At 39.8% G+C, this 17,762-nt stretch overlaps 1 protein-coding gene across 1 annotated transcript in view; it reads left to right on the forward strand.

The window, feature by feature from the left end:
• The first annotated feature begins 12,732 nt into the window (after nt 1–12,732).
• LOC118414902 (D(1) dopamine receptor-like) overlaps nt 12,733–17,762 on the forward strand; it is a 37,018-nt gene continuing 31,988 nt past the window's right edge. Inside the window, exon 1 of the mRNA XM_035819198.1 lies at nt 12,733–12,854. The gene's annotated coding sequence lies outside the window, so the exon portion shown is untranslated. The remainder of the gene's footprint in view (nt 12,855–17,762) is intronic.

Here is a 17,762-nt window from a genome sequence, read left to right on the forward strand (position 1 = left end):
AGATAATCTATACAATTATGATTTGGACAGCAAAGTTGGTATGTAATTGTCTCGCGAGACAATTTCATTCCTCTCTCTTAAGCACCGAAGATATTTAAAACAGTTATAATGTTATTTATTTGACATCGAGGGAACACATGGCCTACTCGTAACGAGAAAATATGGAGAAGAAATAGCCTTACGTAGATTACTTACTTGAAAGTAGAAGGTTGAGATTAAATTTCTATGTAACTATTGGTTATGTTGGCTTTTTTTGTTATATAAGTTGCAGAGTAGAATTTACAAACATTGACGACATTTGTCATGTTATTACCCAACATGGAGCGCTGCATCACCCATAAAGAGCAGAGGGAAGATGATCTTGATGGATTTGACGTTTTTGCGCTGACGTCTTTGTGCAATCTGCGGTAGACGGATCCCGTTTGGGCCGTTTGTCAGGATTTTGGCAAAGAGCTTTCACCTTAGCTTCTGCCAGACACAGATAAGAGGCTAATATACAATATATATAATCTATCGTGATAGGTCTAGGTGAAGGTTGACTAACGTTACAACAGCCAAAGCAGGATGCATATCAAATTCTAACTATGGTGTAGGGATAGCTTTTGTTACCCTATATTATCGTCCATAAAGTCAGGGCACAGCGCACAGAGTCATCAATTAGATGCCTTCCAGTCACCTCGGTATCCTACTTTGATGATGTCGACTTGAATACGATACAATAATCTCTTTGATATAAAACATATTTAGGAGGGAGACTTACGGAGTGATTTCGCACTGACTTTAACCGTACCTGATTCTGCTCATCTACATCCCTACGATTCCGAACTTTAGACATTCTAAAGGCAAAATCATTTGCTTCTTCTGATCATTTGGAATGACAAAGATGCCGATAGCTAGCTAGGCTGCTATAATTGTATGCTAGTTGAAAAACGCAAAGCCCTCTTTATCAGTCTTCCACTGGTACTGGGTTGTCAGCTTGTCACTTCAACAAGACATAGGTTCAAGCTGTGACCCTGTAACCTAGCCGAGTGCTTTAGACAGATAAAGGAGAATTTTTCATAGGTCCATGACAGAGATCGGACCATAGAGACAGATGGTAAGAACCTTGTGTGACTGTAATTGCAGTGTCTGACACACCGATTCATCATAAGTTGACGGCAGTCGCCAGGATGAATTGCTGGAAGACCACAGAAAGCCCCAGATCAAGGACTTTATAATGCTAATTTTTTCTTGACTACCAATACCATCATCTCGGATATTACTGAGCAACGACTAAGAAGATAAGCAAAATAGAAACGAAATAAAGTCTCATGTACCTAACGATTAGTATCGTAAAGTAAGGTAAAGAGTCGTGACTTCAGAAATGTATAGGCAATGCAAAAGACAGCTTCACAATTATGGGGCATACATTGATTAATGAGGCGTACGCAATGAAACCACGGAAATCCTCTCGGCAAGCTGTCACGCGTGCTGCTGCGTGAGTCTCCGTATTAAGACGACTTGTTTCTTGATCCCGAAGCTCACGAGTTCTCCATCATTTGCACCCTGTAATTACCCTCCTGGAACAACAGGATCATAAAAGCATGTACGATTAAAATCAACCTGTTGAGCAACCTGAAAACCTAATAACCTTTTTTTGGAGTTGTCACCTGCAACAGTATATCCAAGGCTCTAGTGTAGTGGCAACGGGCAACTGGTTGTTATTCTACTGTATTTTGCCTGGTTATTATTGATGTATACCTTCCAAGCCGACAAGAGGCTCCCATTCTACACATGGATGCAGTGGTAAGTCGTGTAAAAACCCAGCTTCTAGTCTCCTAGCCCGTCCCTGATAGACTAAACGCTAGGTCACCCACGCCAACTGGTTAAAGAAGAGGGTATAGAGGAAAGTACAACTGACTACAACTTTACCAAAGTATTCAATTGTATTTCTTGCTCTTTGGCTCTTATGTCTGAACATGTCTATCGCCGAGTTTCATTTATTATGAAAACATGCGGTGTACATATATGCACAATTTTACCCTCAAAAGAAACAAAACACTATGATCTGAAAAGAAAGAAGTCAATAAGGATTTTTCTTGTGGTCAATTTACTGGTGATTGGCACTCCAAAACACTCGAAGAGAGGACTATGGCGTCATTTGACCACTTTCTACAATTCCGTAGAAAGGTGTGAATCAGTGTATGCTTCTGAAAATTGACCACGAGAAACACTTCACGACATATTGAGCTACTACATACCAGGCAATGTGATGTGTAGAATATCAGGTGCATTGCATGGATCTAATTTTAAGTTTATATTCTAGGAAGTTTCCGACACATTTGCAACCACAAGATATGATCTCCATATCCTTTATCAGATTTATTGTTTAGAGGGCCACAACGTCAATAAGAGGTCCATCACTACGAGGTCCTGTACCTACACTTTACTACCATCACAGTAATACTAATGGAGTTCAAATAAACGATTCCATACATGTACATGTATTTATAAATATACTGTTAGCATCAAACTAATTGAACAGCTTCCCTTGTATTATATCATATATCGGCTTCTTCTCGCCCAAGTAGTCATCTGGACGCTATTAAGAACAGAATGTTACAGGAAAAGTCCTCAACCTACACGGTAGCATGCTAAATATAAAGCACAAGTAAGGGTCAGATCTTAGCTTAATTTTGAATCCCATCATAAGACAGTCCCATTTTAGAAGAAACGAAATACTGATGTAAAATTAGATGGAACTTGTATGCATGTTGATTGTTTGGTAATGAATGATTCATTCAAACAATAACAATAGGTACGACAGTAGATATTAATGATGTGTTCACACGTAATCTTTAGGGCCAATGTCTTGTCTTAATTACATGTGAATGACCCAGTGTTTATTATATTTTCAACAGTGCACTCCAGTCAATTATATTCATATCTACTTGACTGCTAGACTGTGATGTTTGAATGTTCGATGAAAATCAATCATGTCTACGTCTGTATACGTGCCGTACTGTCTATTTGTAGTCAGTCCTATTTTCTTGATTAATTGCTTTAATTAGTAAATTACCTTGGGGACTTCTAAATTTCATCTTCTGGCGGATATTCTAATGCGCATCGTGTGCTCTTTATTGCTGGGTGAAATAAGATAGAAATTAAGATTTTTTTCGGATAACATAAACAGGTTTTCATATTTAGCATTTTTCACAGTCGCACTTCCGTCGACCTTCTTCAGGAGTGATGATTCAGTTACTCTAAACACGTGACTTAGAGACACGTGACTCGAGTAACGAATCATATATGCCTGGCAGACGGTATCGGCCCCGTCTCTGTTAATATGTCAATATGGATTACATCAACACAGATAAGCTTTCATGCTAAACGGGTTTTCACTGACCTTTTCATAAACTGATTACGTGAACCACAGACGCAACTTCCTCGTACTGAAAAACAAGTCTGACGAAGGGTGCCAATATGTCTTATGTAACTGTGTGTTGTAATTTCATAATTAATCAGCAGATAGATTAATCAGAAGGTAATCATAAGATAATAAAATATAGTGATTCCTAACTAACCTGATGGTATTTCATTATTCTTCAAGCAAGCAGGGCATTTTTGAATAGCAATAAAATGCTGTATCTAATTAAGTGCTTTCACAACACGAACTGTACCCATAGTTGGTGAATAGAGTTTTGATTATGGGTACTTCCTGATACTTAGTAACATGATACCGTACTGGTTTCGAAATCTACGAATACACTGTAGTCGTACTTGTATTTGAACCTTGGCTGATGAATACGCTTGTTTAGTAATAGGTACCTGACTGTTCACATTTCTGTTTAGAAATTAAAATAATAAATGCACTTTCTTTTTGTCTTGTCGATCACCTCTAGCTCTAGCTCTGGCTTTGCGGACCCGTTTAATAAATTTATTAATGCCATCACAAATTACGGGTCAAGACATTTTCACGTTGTAATGTTACCGCTCTACCAAGCTGAGACGCGACATATCCTATCTATTGTTCTGTTCTCTTGCAAGGAAACATAAGAAGCGGGCTTTGATCCACACATGACACAGACGAAATTTCCTAAAGCTATAAGGAAGCAGACAAACAAGCTTCACCATCATGTTTCGGATGCGGTATTCAGTTTTAATCGTTCTGGCGACGACTGCGAAACGAAGGTCAACCAGAACAAAGTGATTGATGAGTGATCACACTACACTAGACATTTCTGCTTTGACCTTCCTTTGCTCTTCAAGGTACTTTATTCATAAAAGCGAAGAAGCAAACATAATTACGCATGGACACTGCGCGATATGAGTTCCTGTCATGATAGACGACATGTGGAATATGTTGAAAGAGGCACATTTAGCCATTGAGGTTTGACATTATCATCGATCAGTAGCAATAGAATATACTTGGTTCTGAATAGTTTCAAATCATAATTCTATTTGAATTTAGCCTGAGTGTCCTTGGTTAACTAAGTGGGGTGCACTCGGGCTAATCAGACATGCTTATGTGTCCCATCCTACAAAACGAGAGGTCGGACAACTCATACTTTCATTACATACAAAGTTTATTATGAAAATGAGCTCGGATTTACATAATTTATGCCAGAATACTTTTATCTTTTACCTACACATGTCACAAGTATTGAATTTCTATCATTTACCTCTCGAAGGAATCATCGCAATTTTGCCTTTCGTATGAAAATTAGGCCCACATTTCCATTATTGATAATGTTTATGTGTTACCTGACACATATTGCATAGATCTTCTATAATGCATATGTTATTGCCCTATTACGGAAAATATGTGAGTTATAAAATTTTCTCATCAATTATGCAAATTACGCCAAAATCAAGATTCTGCTGAAGTACCAAGGTCAGCCGCCAGAAGGCCCATACTTGACCTTCATGTTCATTTTTATTGCACAGTCATCACTGTCCTTTTTCTTCCTTGCTGAAATATACTCAATAGTGGCACGAATGGAGATACATGGGTACGGCGTAAGTTGAAAAGGTTTTATATACGTTGTAGGCAAACTGGGTTGATGTTTTTACAATTGTCTGCTAATGCAACTTTGGTAAATAGCGCTTTATTCCCTTCAACATGTTAGCGATTTCAGATCGTGATTATGTAAATGAACTATGTTTGCTGACAGGGTGGTCGCGAAGTGAAATGACCCTGAATAAATGAACGCCAATTCCTGTCGAACGTGAAATGCAATCATAAAAGCAACGAAAGTCGGGTGTGCTACTTCTATGCTTAAATTAAGATCATTCTAGACTTGAACGGAATGTGTGCCAATTTGACACAAACACAGACTAAGTCTTATTAGGGACTCATCAAACCAGCTATTGCGAATGCCATCTTAAATTGGATTTTCAATACGCAGCTTTATTAAAAATTACGTGTACATAAGTTTGGGGACGAGAATTTCGGTCGGGGATTGTGCGCTGAAAATGAAACAATCTCTCAATGATCGAATGGACGTAATTGATTAAGTGGAAACCTAGCTAGTCTACGACTGGAACAATCAATAACGCAAATAAGCACGAGACTGGATGATATTTTTAAGGCAATTTTAAGGTATCCATTTATGAAAGGCTTACATGGTTCCGAGATATCACTTTCTTTGGTGTGGTGCGCGCAAGCCCGTTTATTGCACGTTATATTAAAGAATATAAAGATGTTCCTCGAATAAACGTCTATATAATCTCGAAAATGGGATAAACGGGTAATTTTCGACCCTTTTTTGTTATTGTATCTTTGTCGAATGGTAATGTTTGATTAGAATTCACGTGAAATCTTCGGTGCGTAAGTCTGTGACAAAGTCATAGATGGAAGACCGCGCTCGGCATGGTGTAATGGTTCTGATGTTGAATAAATCATAGAGGTGGATCAATCAATCTTCCTGTACGAGGAAGAAATGCCAAGATCCCCCAGATGGTCCCGACAGAGCGATGCCACCGGCATGATTAACTCAACAACTTCAGAGAAAGATGGTCTCATTGGATCTCCGGAGAAATCTGTGGAGGAGTTTGCTCCCAGTGGATTCGTCATGTAGCTTATTTTAGTGATTTCGTCGGTTCTTTGAACTCAGTTTCTAACAGATGCAGAACAACACTCTGTCTTTCCACACAACCCGAAAGGCGAACGATATCTGCATGATTCGCATACAAAAGGTTTGGAAGTTGTCAAACTTCGGTAAGAACTTCCGTGCGTGTATAAGCCTGCAGGCAGGCAGGGATCAATGGCAACAGCAGTAGCAGCCGATAACCTCTAATGTAATATTTCTTGAGGCACTCGAATTCGTATACCAGAAAGCACGCTTTATGAATGTATACACCCATACATCTCATGCATTCTGATCTTTCTTCTCACATGCCATGGAGATATAAAACGCTGTTTCTGTGATGATCTGTCGTGGCGGCACTTCTAACACAGCTGTGAGTGATGTACGTAGAAGCTACAAGAGAAGATCTTTCAGGGTTGAAAGAATTATAGTTGGTCGGCATTTTGTTAGATGCCTTCTGCTTTCGCTCATAAAAAAGCCCTGAAGCGATAATATTCTTTGATGAGGTGGGTGTATGAGGCTGGAGTCCCGCTCCTTGCCTCCAGGGCAGAGCTAATTCTTTTAAGGGATCATTTTACTTAGAAGACATATTGAGTTCTGCAAGTAAACTGAAAGGAGTTCTTGAAGACCCGCTGTGTCGGCATTATTATCCACAGCTTTATTGACGCCTTTTTGAAATATGACTTACCTCTCCCTTCAGATGCTGTGTATCGACGTTACCTTCTGATTTATTCATGATGTCTACTGATACACAATAATGGCTATGCGGCAACGGCTCTTGATCTTCATTTTCAAATGTAAGAGGAAAGGCATTTTTTTCTTTTTATTTTACTATTAATATTGTTCAACATGATTGTAACATCCACTTGATGAGGCTAGCTTCTAGACCAACTACTATCTAAGTTGAATAGATGTTTACAATTGTCAATTGTACCCCTGGTAAAATAAAACAAACAAACAAACAATAGGTCAGGTGGCATCGGGTTTAGTCACATGAATGCTGAGAAACAGATTCTGAAATGAATTTTACTTAATAGAAAAACATTCACATTTCTTGTCTTTTAACAGATCGGTCTTGTCTGATCTTTTCTTAACTTTTACTTTGTTGGTCAGTACGACAGCGGTAATGCAAAGAGTGTTGGTCCAGTACTCGAGTACTTTCAAAGATTGTCCAGCTTTCATACAAAAGACTCCTAGACAGAGTTATAAAGACTCCATTCAGCTTTTCGTCCGTCAGCTCTTTCTGTTTGTTATCCCTCTCCGGTACGGTTGAAAGGTTTAAGTGTGGCTGAGACTGATATATGATGTTATACACTAGTCTACAACATAGTTGCTGGTAGATCCAAACCATATACGTTGATATATATTGCGATATCCACCCTGACATCCCTCTTATGGTGCACAGTTCGAAAGCGGTCAAACATCCAAAACTTTAGGTACATACGTTGTTTTAAATGAAATTCTCTGCCATAGCCTCTCTTCTATTTTGAACGTCAGGTATCCTTGACCTTGGGCATTGTGAAGCTGACGATCGGTTTCACAAACGACAGCTCAGCGTCACTATATGCACAATCAGTTGACTTGCAATACGCATGTTGATTTCAGCCTGTCATTATTCTGCTAATAGATTCAGCAAAATATATGGCCGTATGGCCTATTGCAAAAGACATCAGAAATTGTATGACACAATATTCTACAAGCGAGAATAATGTTTTTAAGTTCAAGTGCAAGTTACGTCACAGAAATAGAATCATAGAATGTGTGGTATGAAATAATTTTCGTTAAGATGTTTTCGACTTTTAGTGACTTGCAACAGCTTGTATTGATTTTGAAAATGCAAGCTAGTGAAACATAGGGTATGCCGTAAGTACGAAATGGATTTAAATGGAACAAAAAGGAACGAAATCGAGCAACAGGAGGATCTGAAATTGTGATTAAGACCTGCCCTTGGTGCTGAAACCTTGGTGATGGGATTCAAGATGATTTTGAGATGGGACTGAGAGGTAACAAAACCGTTGAATTTAATTGTCAAATCATTTTGGAAAGGCAAGAGCAAACACAAATGTTAAAGCACTCCGAGGGACAAACATTTTATTCTTGGAAAGAACAATCATCCAGCGGACGGGTACATGATATACGTGTGCAGGTGATGGGCAGCGTTCTGCATTGGAAAGAAAGAAAGAAATTTCAGGACAATAGTACATAGAAAATAAAGAAGTGAAGGAAAGCTTACAGACATCACGCCATGATACTCGCTGATTTGCTTAGTATAGCGTTATTATAATCTTGTTGATAGGTTTATCATACCCATGTTTTCACTTGAGATGATAGTAAAACCGAAAATGCCAGTCTAGACCACTTCATGCAAGCTCAACCGAGGACCTAGAGTGTTTCTACATATTGATTTCCAGACGTCAATGTCTCACGAGCTCTGCTGTTTACAGTCGAGCGATTGAAATAATTGTTAGGATTATGAATAATCTCCACGGCGTACGCTGGGAAAGATGGAAATGGGGTGGTCTCTCATTGGTACGCCGTGACATAACGGCAGCCTACCTTCATTCTCAATTCCACGTTTGTACACGTGAGATTTAGGGATTAGAACTCCATTTCCCCATTACTTTAGAGACGCTTTGGTGACGTAAAACGTATAGTTAATCTGTGATAATCCTAAGCAAATGACCTGGTTAATCTTCCGTGGGTGGATCGGAACAAAATATAGATCGGTTTGAATCAGCTTATACGTGCAAACATCCATGGTGCGCAAGGAACGAAAAACACGAGCGCAAGGGGATGCCAAAAACACAAATTGTACATTTATCATTGATCATTTATCGATGTAGATTGGTGCACCTTGCAGAATTGTTTATTATTCAAAAGATCTCCACTAGTGAGTACAATGTGAATACTATGCATCGCTAGTCTTCCTGGAGTTATTAGACAAACACGTTACATAAAAGAACACATTACATCTACTATTTACAGACTATTTACACCTTAGACATCACTAACACCTAAAGATAAACTAACGCTATACCTATCTATACTTGAAAACATTGTTCAAAAGTAAAAGTAATGTAGTTGAGAGGTCTGGTAGCTGAAGGAATTAATGAATGTCTATTAAGACATATCCACTAACGCTAGCGGGCAGTGTTGACAGCACAATGACAATGGTGATGTTACTTGCGCGTGTGTCTTGCTCTGCCCAAAATGACCGCCACTTACGACAGGATGTGTTCTACCAATCGAAATGCGCAAAATGCTGTATGAGTTAATATATGAGTTGACATCAGCAAAATACAGGCAACACCACTCCTTCATTCTTCACACCTATAATGTTTTACAAAAGATGCACTACATTATTCGTATTGGTTGATAGCTTGGAAGAAATATAGCCACGGGCGGACTTGCACCCCCTTAAACAATGTACAAAAATAATTGTAACAAATACCATTGTCCGATGCTTTCTTACAAATTGCCGATGCTTTCTAAAACATTATGCACATTTTATCCTTATCTAATTTTTATCTTTAATGTTCATAAGTTACAGCTTCAAATAATCCTATCAATGAATTATTTCTATATACTAAAATGCATGCGGTTGATTGCAATCTTACCGTCAATTGTTACATACAGAGCAGTTATTGCTTTGTCTGTACAGTGTACATGATATACATTGTAAATAGCTTCAAATTCTTTTCCTTATTGATGCATATTATTTGTTGAATTATCACCAGATATCATCAGAGCTTAATCCGATAACTTACACCTGTTCTTATACAATTCATACTGTTATTCTACAAAAATGGGCCTTTAGTGTATTTATTTGTACAAAAATGGGCCTTTAGATTATTTATTTGTTTGTACTATACAAAATTGCTTATAAACATTAAATGATTAAGTAAAGTAATATATAGAATGTGATAACGATACATAGGGATATGCTTAATTATGATAAGATAAGAATTGAATACATTAGTGCATTACATTGTTTATCAGATTGTTTTACGGCACTTTTGAATGTTAGAAAGATGATGTTTGTATATTTCTCTGAAGGCTGTTCCATATTGTGACATATTTGTATTTTTTACGGAAGACTGTGCTAATGATGTGCAAACGAGAGGAAGTTGAAGTTGATTTCTTTGCCTGGTACATTGTACTAGTAATAGTTGTGTACAAGTTATAAAACAAGAAGATTGTTGGAAAGAAAGTTAAGTGTGAATTTACTAATTTGTAGCTCATTGATATCTTAGATATCTAGTGTTTCTATTTTTGTTTTAAAGAGCCGTGTGAGAGCGATTTAGCACCAGCCGCTATTCTTGTTATTTTTTTTGGAGAATTATAATTATACACCCTCTTATAATTCTCCAAAAGATATGAGCAAGTGTAGAGCACAGTCATTCAAGTATAGGTATACTGGGATGTTGTATCATTTGAATATTTCACATCTCGCTAGATCAGTAGAGACGGCTAGCGGCTGTATGAATGAGTCGGCAGAGTTGCAAGTTGACGGTCAGAAAGCTCATGCCTCTTGTTCTCTATACATGAGATCCGCTTAGCTGTGTCTCCGCTATCCTTTCCTTAAAGCACATTTTGTACCTTACGTATTCTGAAATGCAGGTCGACTGACCTCGCTGATTTATCTATGTTGGGAGAATAATCCGTCCTCTGTGATGGTTGCATCATTTCGCTTCAACCATATTGCAGTGCCAATAACACAGCGTATATCTAGAATACACAATACATTATGTTCCCGAGAGTTAGACATCCAGGTAATAAGATACGTTAATAGAAACTAATCATGCAGCTGGCTATGGTTTTGGAGGTACATTACATTCCACATTCTACATTTCTCTTCGCAATAGTCGTAAACTTAAGTAAACAAAGAGATATGTGGCGACAAAAAAACATAACAGCCCTTGTACATAGATATTACGAGCTTAAAGTGACAAAGAGGATGTAGCTCTAGTGACTGAGCAAAGTTGCAGCCCCCCTCCCCTCATTCACCACGCATAAGAGGTACACGGGATATCTTCAGTACTTTTCTGACACTTAAGCACGATCTCTCATAATGACAGTATGTCAAAAAGGAAACCAGTTGACACATTTTTCTAATATATCCACCAGATATAGTCTGGATAGCGCCCTGAGCTGTAATTTACATATATTGGTTTCGTAGGTTGACTGATGTTTGCAGAAAATAAGGCACAGCTGGTTCTCTCGTGGTAATTCTCCTAAGGACGTAGTCAAAGGCTCCTGACGTGTGTTTAGCTCTTTTGCCATTGGATGGATGTAGCAGATGCAGTACGAGACACCTTTAATACTTGGGAATGATTATACTTATAATTTGTACCATGATGTGGTTGCCAAAGTGGAACAAACTGCCGGTATTATTCCTCCGCGCGGCCGCGTGCACTTCAAGGCCTCATGAGTCTAACTTCTCCTCTTCTTCATACAGCCTTCCCCTCTCCTGTATGCATTTGCAGATTTACCTCGGAGTTGCATTTTATCTAATTTGCCGATAACTCACGTCTCACGTCATATCATATGATGTTATTTTATATCATATCACACAGTACTAGTACTTCATTCGTAGACTACGACAAATGAAAAACAAATCATGTAATACTATATAAATAGACCAAATCTCCATGGTGAAAATTGGAGTCCTTTGGAATGTGAATGACTCAGTTCAGTGCCCGATACCGTGGAATATGTGGCAATTGGTATGGCTTGGACAGAAAAGTGTCCTCAACGTTTGTGCATTTAATGAAGCTTCTTCGAAAAACTCCATACCGATGACCGTAAGTACCCCATGCATGCTTTGGTGCCTTTTGTACATTTGATTGCTTATTGAAGTGTTCGTACTTTGCCTAAGGAACAAGACAATGACTTTTAAGCCTCAAATACCCTTCCTTTGAATCTACATTTCTTTGTTGTTTCTATTGCTGGGGCTATGCTACTGTGTTCCTTTGTAACTGATCTCCCTGTCTGTTTTTTTTTTATTGCGGGTTAGTCACCTCCTCGGAATTACCAGAAATGTAGGAATAGTTTTGGGCTATTTTGTATGTCTGCAAGCATGTGGTTCCGGTGCAATATATCAGGAACGTTTCAAGCTATTGCAATGTTATTTGGTACGGAAGTAGGTGCTGTAAACCTGACTGCCAATTGCAAGGTCAAAGTAAAGGTCAATGTTGGGCCTCATGGTAACCAATTTTGGTACTGCTTAAAGAATTTCCAATTTTTGTATTTTTGATAATGTACATGCTGTAGTTTCGATTTCTGGCTGCTGATATGGATTGATACATGTATAAGGAAGAGGTGGCCCTTCACACGCAGCTACAACTTGCTAGAGGGCAGTCCATTGAGAACAAGGAATGAAAGAACAGTGAATGGTTCTGCGTAAATAGACCCTCTGCCTAGCCATCAGAAAAACATCACCGAAGGAAAATGAACTATTCACCTTCATAACAATTCTTTTATGCATATTTAGCCTACATTCATGCTTAATATTGCGTGACCAGAAAAAAGTTAATAAATGTTGAGCCCTACTTTGATTGACACCTAATGTAGTCCTTACGTACTTACATGTGGTGCTCCGATTGGCTCGTTGGCCCTGTAGCCTGTTTTTGAGCAGAACTCCGCCCACTGTTTCAAGGTTCTGCAGCTTCTGCGGGACAGACTGTATGTCAAGCCCCTAGCAGCCGGCAAACGGACTCACTGACGGCAGTCAACCGTGGAGGCAAGATTTGCTTCATTGAGGCTCCGCTACATAGAACTATATCGGTAAGGGACTGTGTCCTTTTCACTTGCTAGCAAGTACGTGTGGTCTTGTAGGCGTGATCAATGGGCATGATAGGTAATATACTGTACATGTATTCCCATAGGACCTGTTTAGTACAGATACACACATCTGAGATGGATGCATTATACTGATGCTTCTTGACTTTTTCATATGGACATTGTTATGCTGTGTTTGCTTGTAACGTTATGTATTTATACCTTTCAAAACCAGATAATCAGATGAGAAAGGCCCCCTCACAGAGGGAATCGCATGCAAAACGATATTACAAGATACAAAGAAAGTCATATTCTATATTCTAATACTTAAATTTGTGCAGATCATCCACAGCCAACATACCGCTGGTTTTGTTGGAAAAAAAATGGACGCCAGAAGTTCAGTTCATCTTCATGTAAGCCGTTATCGTCGCTCATTCGCCGAGTCCTTAAGCCATGTGCTGCCACGTTAGGAGCTATGATACTATGAATAATTCCACTGAGCGTGATGTAATTACCTTTGTATGTGATACTCTGTCATAAATAATAAACGAGTTGGTGACTAAGACGAGCCTACGTAACGAAAATACTTAGAGCAGATCAACAGTCCATCATTCGTGAATATTTTGGATATTTCTGCCTACTGTACTGTACTTGTAAGAACGATGCCTTGCACAAGAAAGCAGGCAATTCCTCGCCTCAAGTCTAGACTGAAATATTCAACGAAAACAGATAGTAACAGCATTCTGTGTGAATCGGCGGGTACAGCCTGGCCATGGCGCGCAGTAAGAGTTGGTAGACGAGTATTTTCCAATACATCAGTGTCCCAATGTAACCTCCAGGGGACGTGATGTATGGCAATGATTGCCGTATGTTAGACAGACTGTCTTCACATATACGGATTATAAGTCATCCATACGGAAAGTTCTACAGAATAAAACTTCCATACACCTCGTCCGTAGGCTATTGGATGGGAAGATGCACTCACAAAGGAAATCTTGTCCTTTGACTATATGAACCTTTTAGTTCTATGGCCCCTAGCAGCTGTAATCTAAAGCCTTCCCCAGATGATGCCTACGTTAATTAGTGGCGCAGCGTAAAATGATATCCTGATAAACGTAGTTTCAGTATTTCTCCAGGATCAGAGTTAAACCATGTGACTGTCTAATATCCAACACAAAAAAAGAATTACGTAAATTTTCAACTGACCGACGTCATGGAACTATCAATTCGCTGCCTTTGTGACGCCACGTTATGCAGGTGGAACAAATGGATTGGAGGGGTACGGATTTCGCGTTGCAGAAATTCTATGGCGCTTCGTCTCTATTGACTGTAGAGCTTTGATATTGTATATGGCTTATTTGGTTCCTAATACGAAAAAAAAATCTTGTTCTGTGTCCAGAATTCTTACTTTGCCCTGTGAGACTGAGTGTCCGGATGACTCTCTATGTATGAGTCGTGAAACTTTCTAGGTTGACATGTTGAACTTGGGCGTTTGTGTGCAAGTAAACTAGTCTTTGGTGATATTCCAGTCTCTCCTATGTAGGATTCTTTGCACGAGCCTTTGGTGTTTTTACAATGTCACTGAATATTATGAAAGACTCCAAACTGATTCTCCTTGGGTGCTACTACGATGTTACGAAGGGTTAGAGTAGCATGTCTTGATCCCATGCATGTGATGCAAATATCTCCTGAGACTCTCACACCCTACCACTATGCATCTGTTATTACCCCTTGTATTCCTGTTCTTCTTGGGTTTAGTACTCTGTCGTGCAGGTCCAATGGCCCATGTGGGATATCCGAAATTTTTCAAAGCCCGTGTGAGGTGACGTTTCTCCTTTTCTTTGTCTTGTAGCCTGATTTAATCGCGCTTCTTAGCCCCGTCCTACATTGCCGCGGGGAGGAGCCTACCCATCCGGATAGCGGAGTTTGCGTTATAAGCACAGACTATTTATGGTTACGTTATTATGGTTTCCGCCATGTGAATCAGGGTACAGACATCGCAGAGTTTGTGGTTCAATGCATGGTCAGATCAGATTGGAAGTTCAATTAACCTCCTTGGTTCAGGTAATGGCCAGTACGTGTGTGTTTGCGGTAGACATTTACTTGCAGGGACCCGTCCTCCGAGTTATACTGTTAATCAGCTGGAAAGTCAGGGATTTGTTCACTACCTTCTCAAACGTCCACTTGATGCCAGTTGAAGGTTGTTTAGACGGTATATGGACTAGCTGACATACGTCTTTTAGTGGGTGTCGATGTACCTGTACCACCACATAGGGGATGGGGACAGTGGCGAGTTGTGTGTGTATGCTTGAGTGTTTGTGTGCGAGTCGCCATGGGGTGGGGTGTCTCTACAGCATCATCTTAACATTATATTAAAGGTGATAAAGCGTGAAATCATACAGACACGTATTTTCACTTCGATTGAATGCTAGCATTTGCTTGACGTGTTTTGAAGTTTTGATATAGAATCCTTTAAAATCGTAAGCGTTGGATACTTAATGTAGTGCGGAGTATCCTAAGATTCACTGTGCTTAAGGACGCCTTCAGTTACTACCGACCCATCGGAAGCATGCCATCAGAAACCATCACAAATGTACCGGTAAGGGTTGCTCCACAGCTGATTTCCGGCATCCAGCTTCGTATGAGTTTCTGATTTCATCTACCAGATCAATTCTATGATAACACCACTTTACCTGACGCCGATTACGTTCCTACCATATCACGTGCTGCTTGATAAGTGGACGGACAAACCACCTGGCATGCCATTGTACACAGTCCATCTCCAAATTTGATAGTCGCCAAGATGTCGTCCATTCTATGTGGCTTTCGTCCGATGTCTTATCTTGTTACCTTCGAAGGTTATGTTTTGAGTAGAGACATGATGTTGCGTCTCTATATGTAGGTCAACAGCATATAATTAGAGTAGCTGTTGATAGACAATCATGATATTTGGTATTTGAGTAGCGGTTGCAGAAACGAAAGTGCTGTTCGAAAACGGTTCACCTGGAGCTTTCCTGTGGCACTACAGCGGGGCGAATGTGTTTGTGTGTGTGTGTGTGTGTTTGCGTACAAGATAACTCGAGACGTTGTGGATCGTTTTGCATGATTTTTGGTAGTTATATGTGGGGGTTGGAAAAAGTTCAATAAAGGGCTGTTACGGCACTGCAGCGGAGGTTCAAAGTTGGAGGTAAAGAGTTTCTGAAATGCCAGATTCATGATTTTTGACTAGTGGATACGTCTTTAAGCAGGGAGTAAGTCGTGTAAGTTTGGGCCTCCTGGCATATTGTTTTGAACTGCAGTGGGCGATTTTGTTGTTATCCTTGGGAGAGAATAAGTCAAGCAGGTGTTGGTGTATTTGCATTATTTCTAGTATGTACATACCTTACGTGATGATTAAAATCCTCATATGTATTGTATGAAAATCTGGGCTTCATTTACACGATTAATGAAGAAATATTGTAATTCCAGAAATCGACCTCTTTTCACGGACACGCAGGACATCTCCTAACCGGCCAGCTGTGCACCAGCTGTGTAAAGTTGATGACAGTTTTATTTTTGTACTTGATAAAACCTCCTTGGCTTGTGGTAGCAAAACATATATGTTATACTTGCTGACACGTTGTTTGTTAGTTTGCGGATTGTTCTTTACGGCAGAAGTGTATGATGCGAAGGGGTTTCACCATTTTGATGTGAAGGGTTGTTTTCCGCCTAATTTTGGTTTTAAAGGCATACTACGCAGTTTTTTGCGCTCAAATTTGAAATATTCTAGAATTAAGAAATATCAGATTTACTACTACTTTTTGTCACTTTTTGACACTTTTGTGTCATTATTTCACGTTTGAAACGTAAAGGATTAGCCTGCAAACATTCCGCTCTAGGCACCCTGTAACCTTGTGTCCCCCCAAGTTAGACCCTCCAGGTCTTGCTTGCCACCGGTAGGTCCCCCGGGGTGGGGTAATCAGTTAGCACATGCTTGGCAGACTGCGGTATAGGAACTCTTGGGAGGTTTTTCTTGGGAAACCCCAGTATCGATCATTTCTAAAATAGCATATAATCATGACCCTATTAGTCTATTTTGTAGGATGTCAACAGGCCAAGGTCAATTTACCTTCAAAACTGCAAGAAACCTTGTACAGAAAGCTAGTCTACTGTACTCAGAGGAACTGTCAACTGGCCCCCCACTGGGAAGCCAGGCTGATAAGCAAGAAACAACAACACACAGAGGCAGTAACCAGCCTGTGCCCATCTGTTTCTTGGAAGATCACAATTTTTATACATCATAATGTGGTGCATTGATGTCGCAGCATCTCTCCATGAATATTGGTATGCAATGCTATAGGGTTGATTGAGCTAACAATGTAAAGAAAAAGTAGGAAAAGCTACTTTTTGTTTTGTTCAAAAATCCCGTAGTATGCCTTTAATGCATGGAAAAGTGAAAGCGTGGTGGTTCTGTGGCCTTGGTATTACCTTTGCCAATAACATTATATTTTCGGTTATGCCGTAGTGTTAGGTGAGTCTTTATGTAGGTCAACAGTAAAACTGGAGAACCGATTCATCATCCTCCTACGCACGGTCCCAACGGCTAGCTGACTGCTCAGCCTATTGGGCCCTGCTATCCCAGGCCCTACCCCCAGGTATTATGATTGTCGCCACAAACTCGCCGCCCTGCTTATAAATATTAATGAGCTTACCCTTATATGGGCAGTCAGCCGTTGGGATATTAATGAGCTTACCCTTATATGGGCAGTCAGCCGTTGGGAATCGGGCGTAGGAGGATGGTGCTATGTAAGACGTAACATGATTGGCTGATAGCTTCCCAGCGGCCTTTGCGAGACAGCCCAAAGAAGCCCAAGAAAATCATAATACCTGGGGGTAGGGCCTGGGATAGCAGGGCCCAATAGGCTGAGCAGTCAG

The sequence above is a fragment of the Branchiostoma floridae genome, chromosome 4 (assembly GCF_000003815.2).
Source record: "Branchiostoma floridae strain S238N-H82 chromosome 4, Bfl_VNyyK, whole genome shotgun sequence".
NCBI lineage: Eukaryota > Metazoa > Chordata > Leptocardii > Amphioxiformes > Branchiostomatidae > Branchiostoma > Branchiostoma floridae.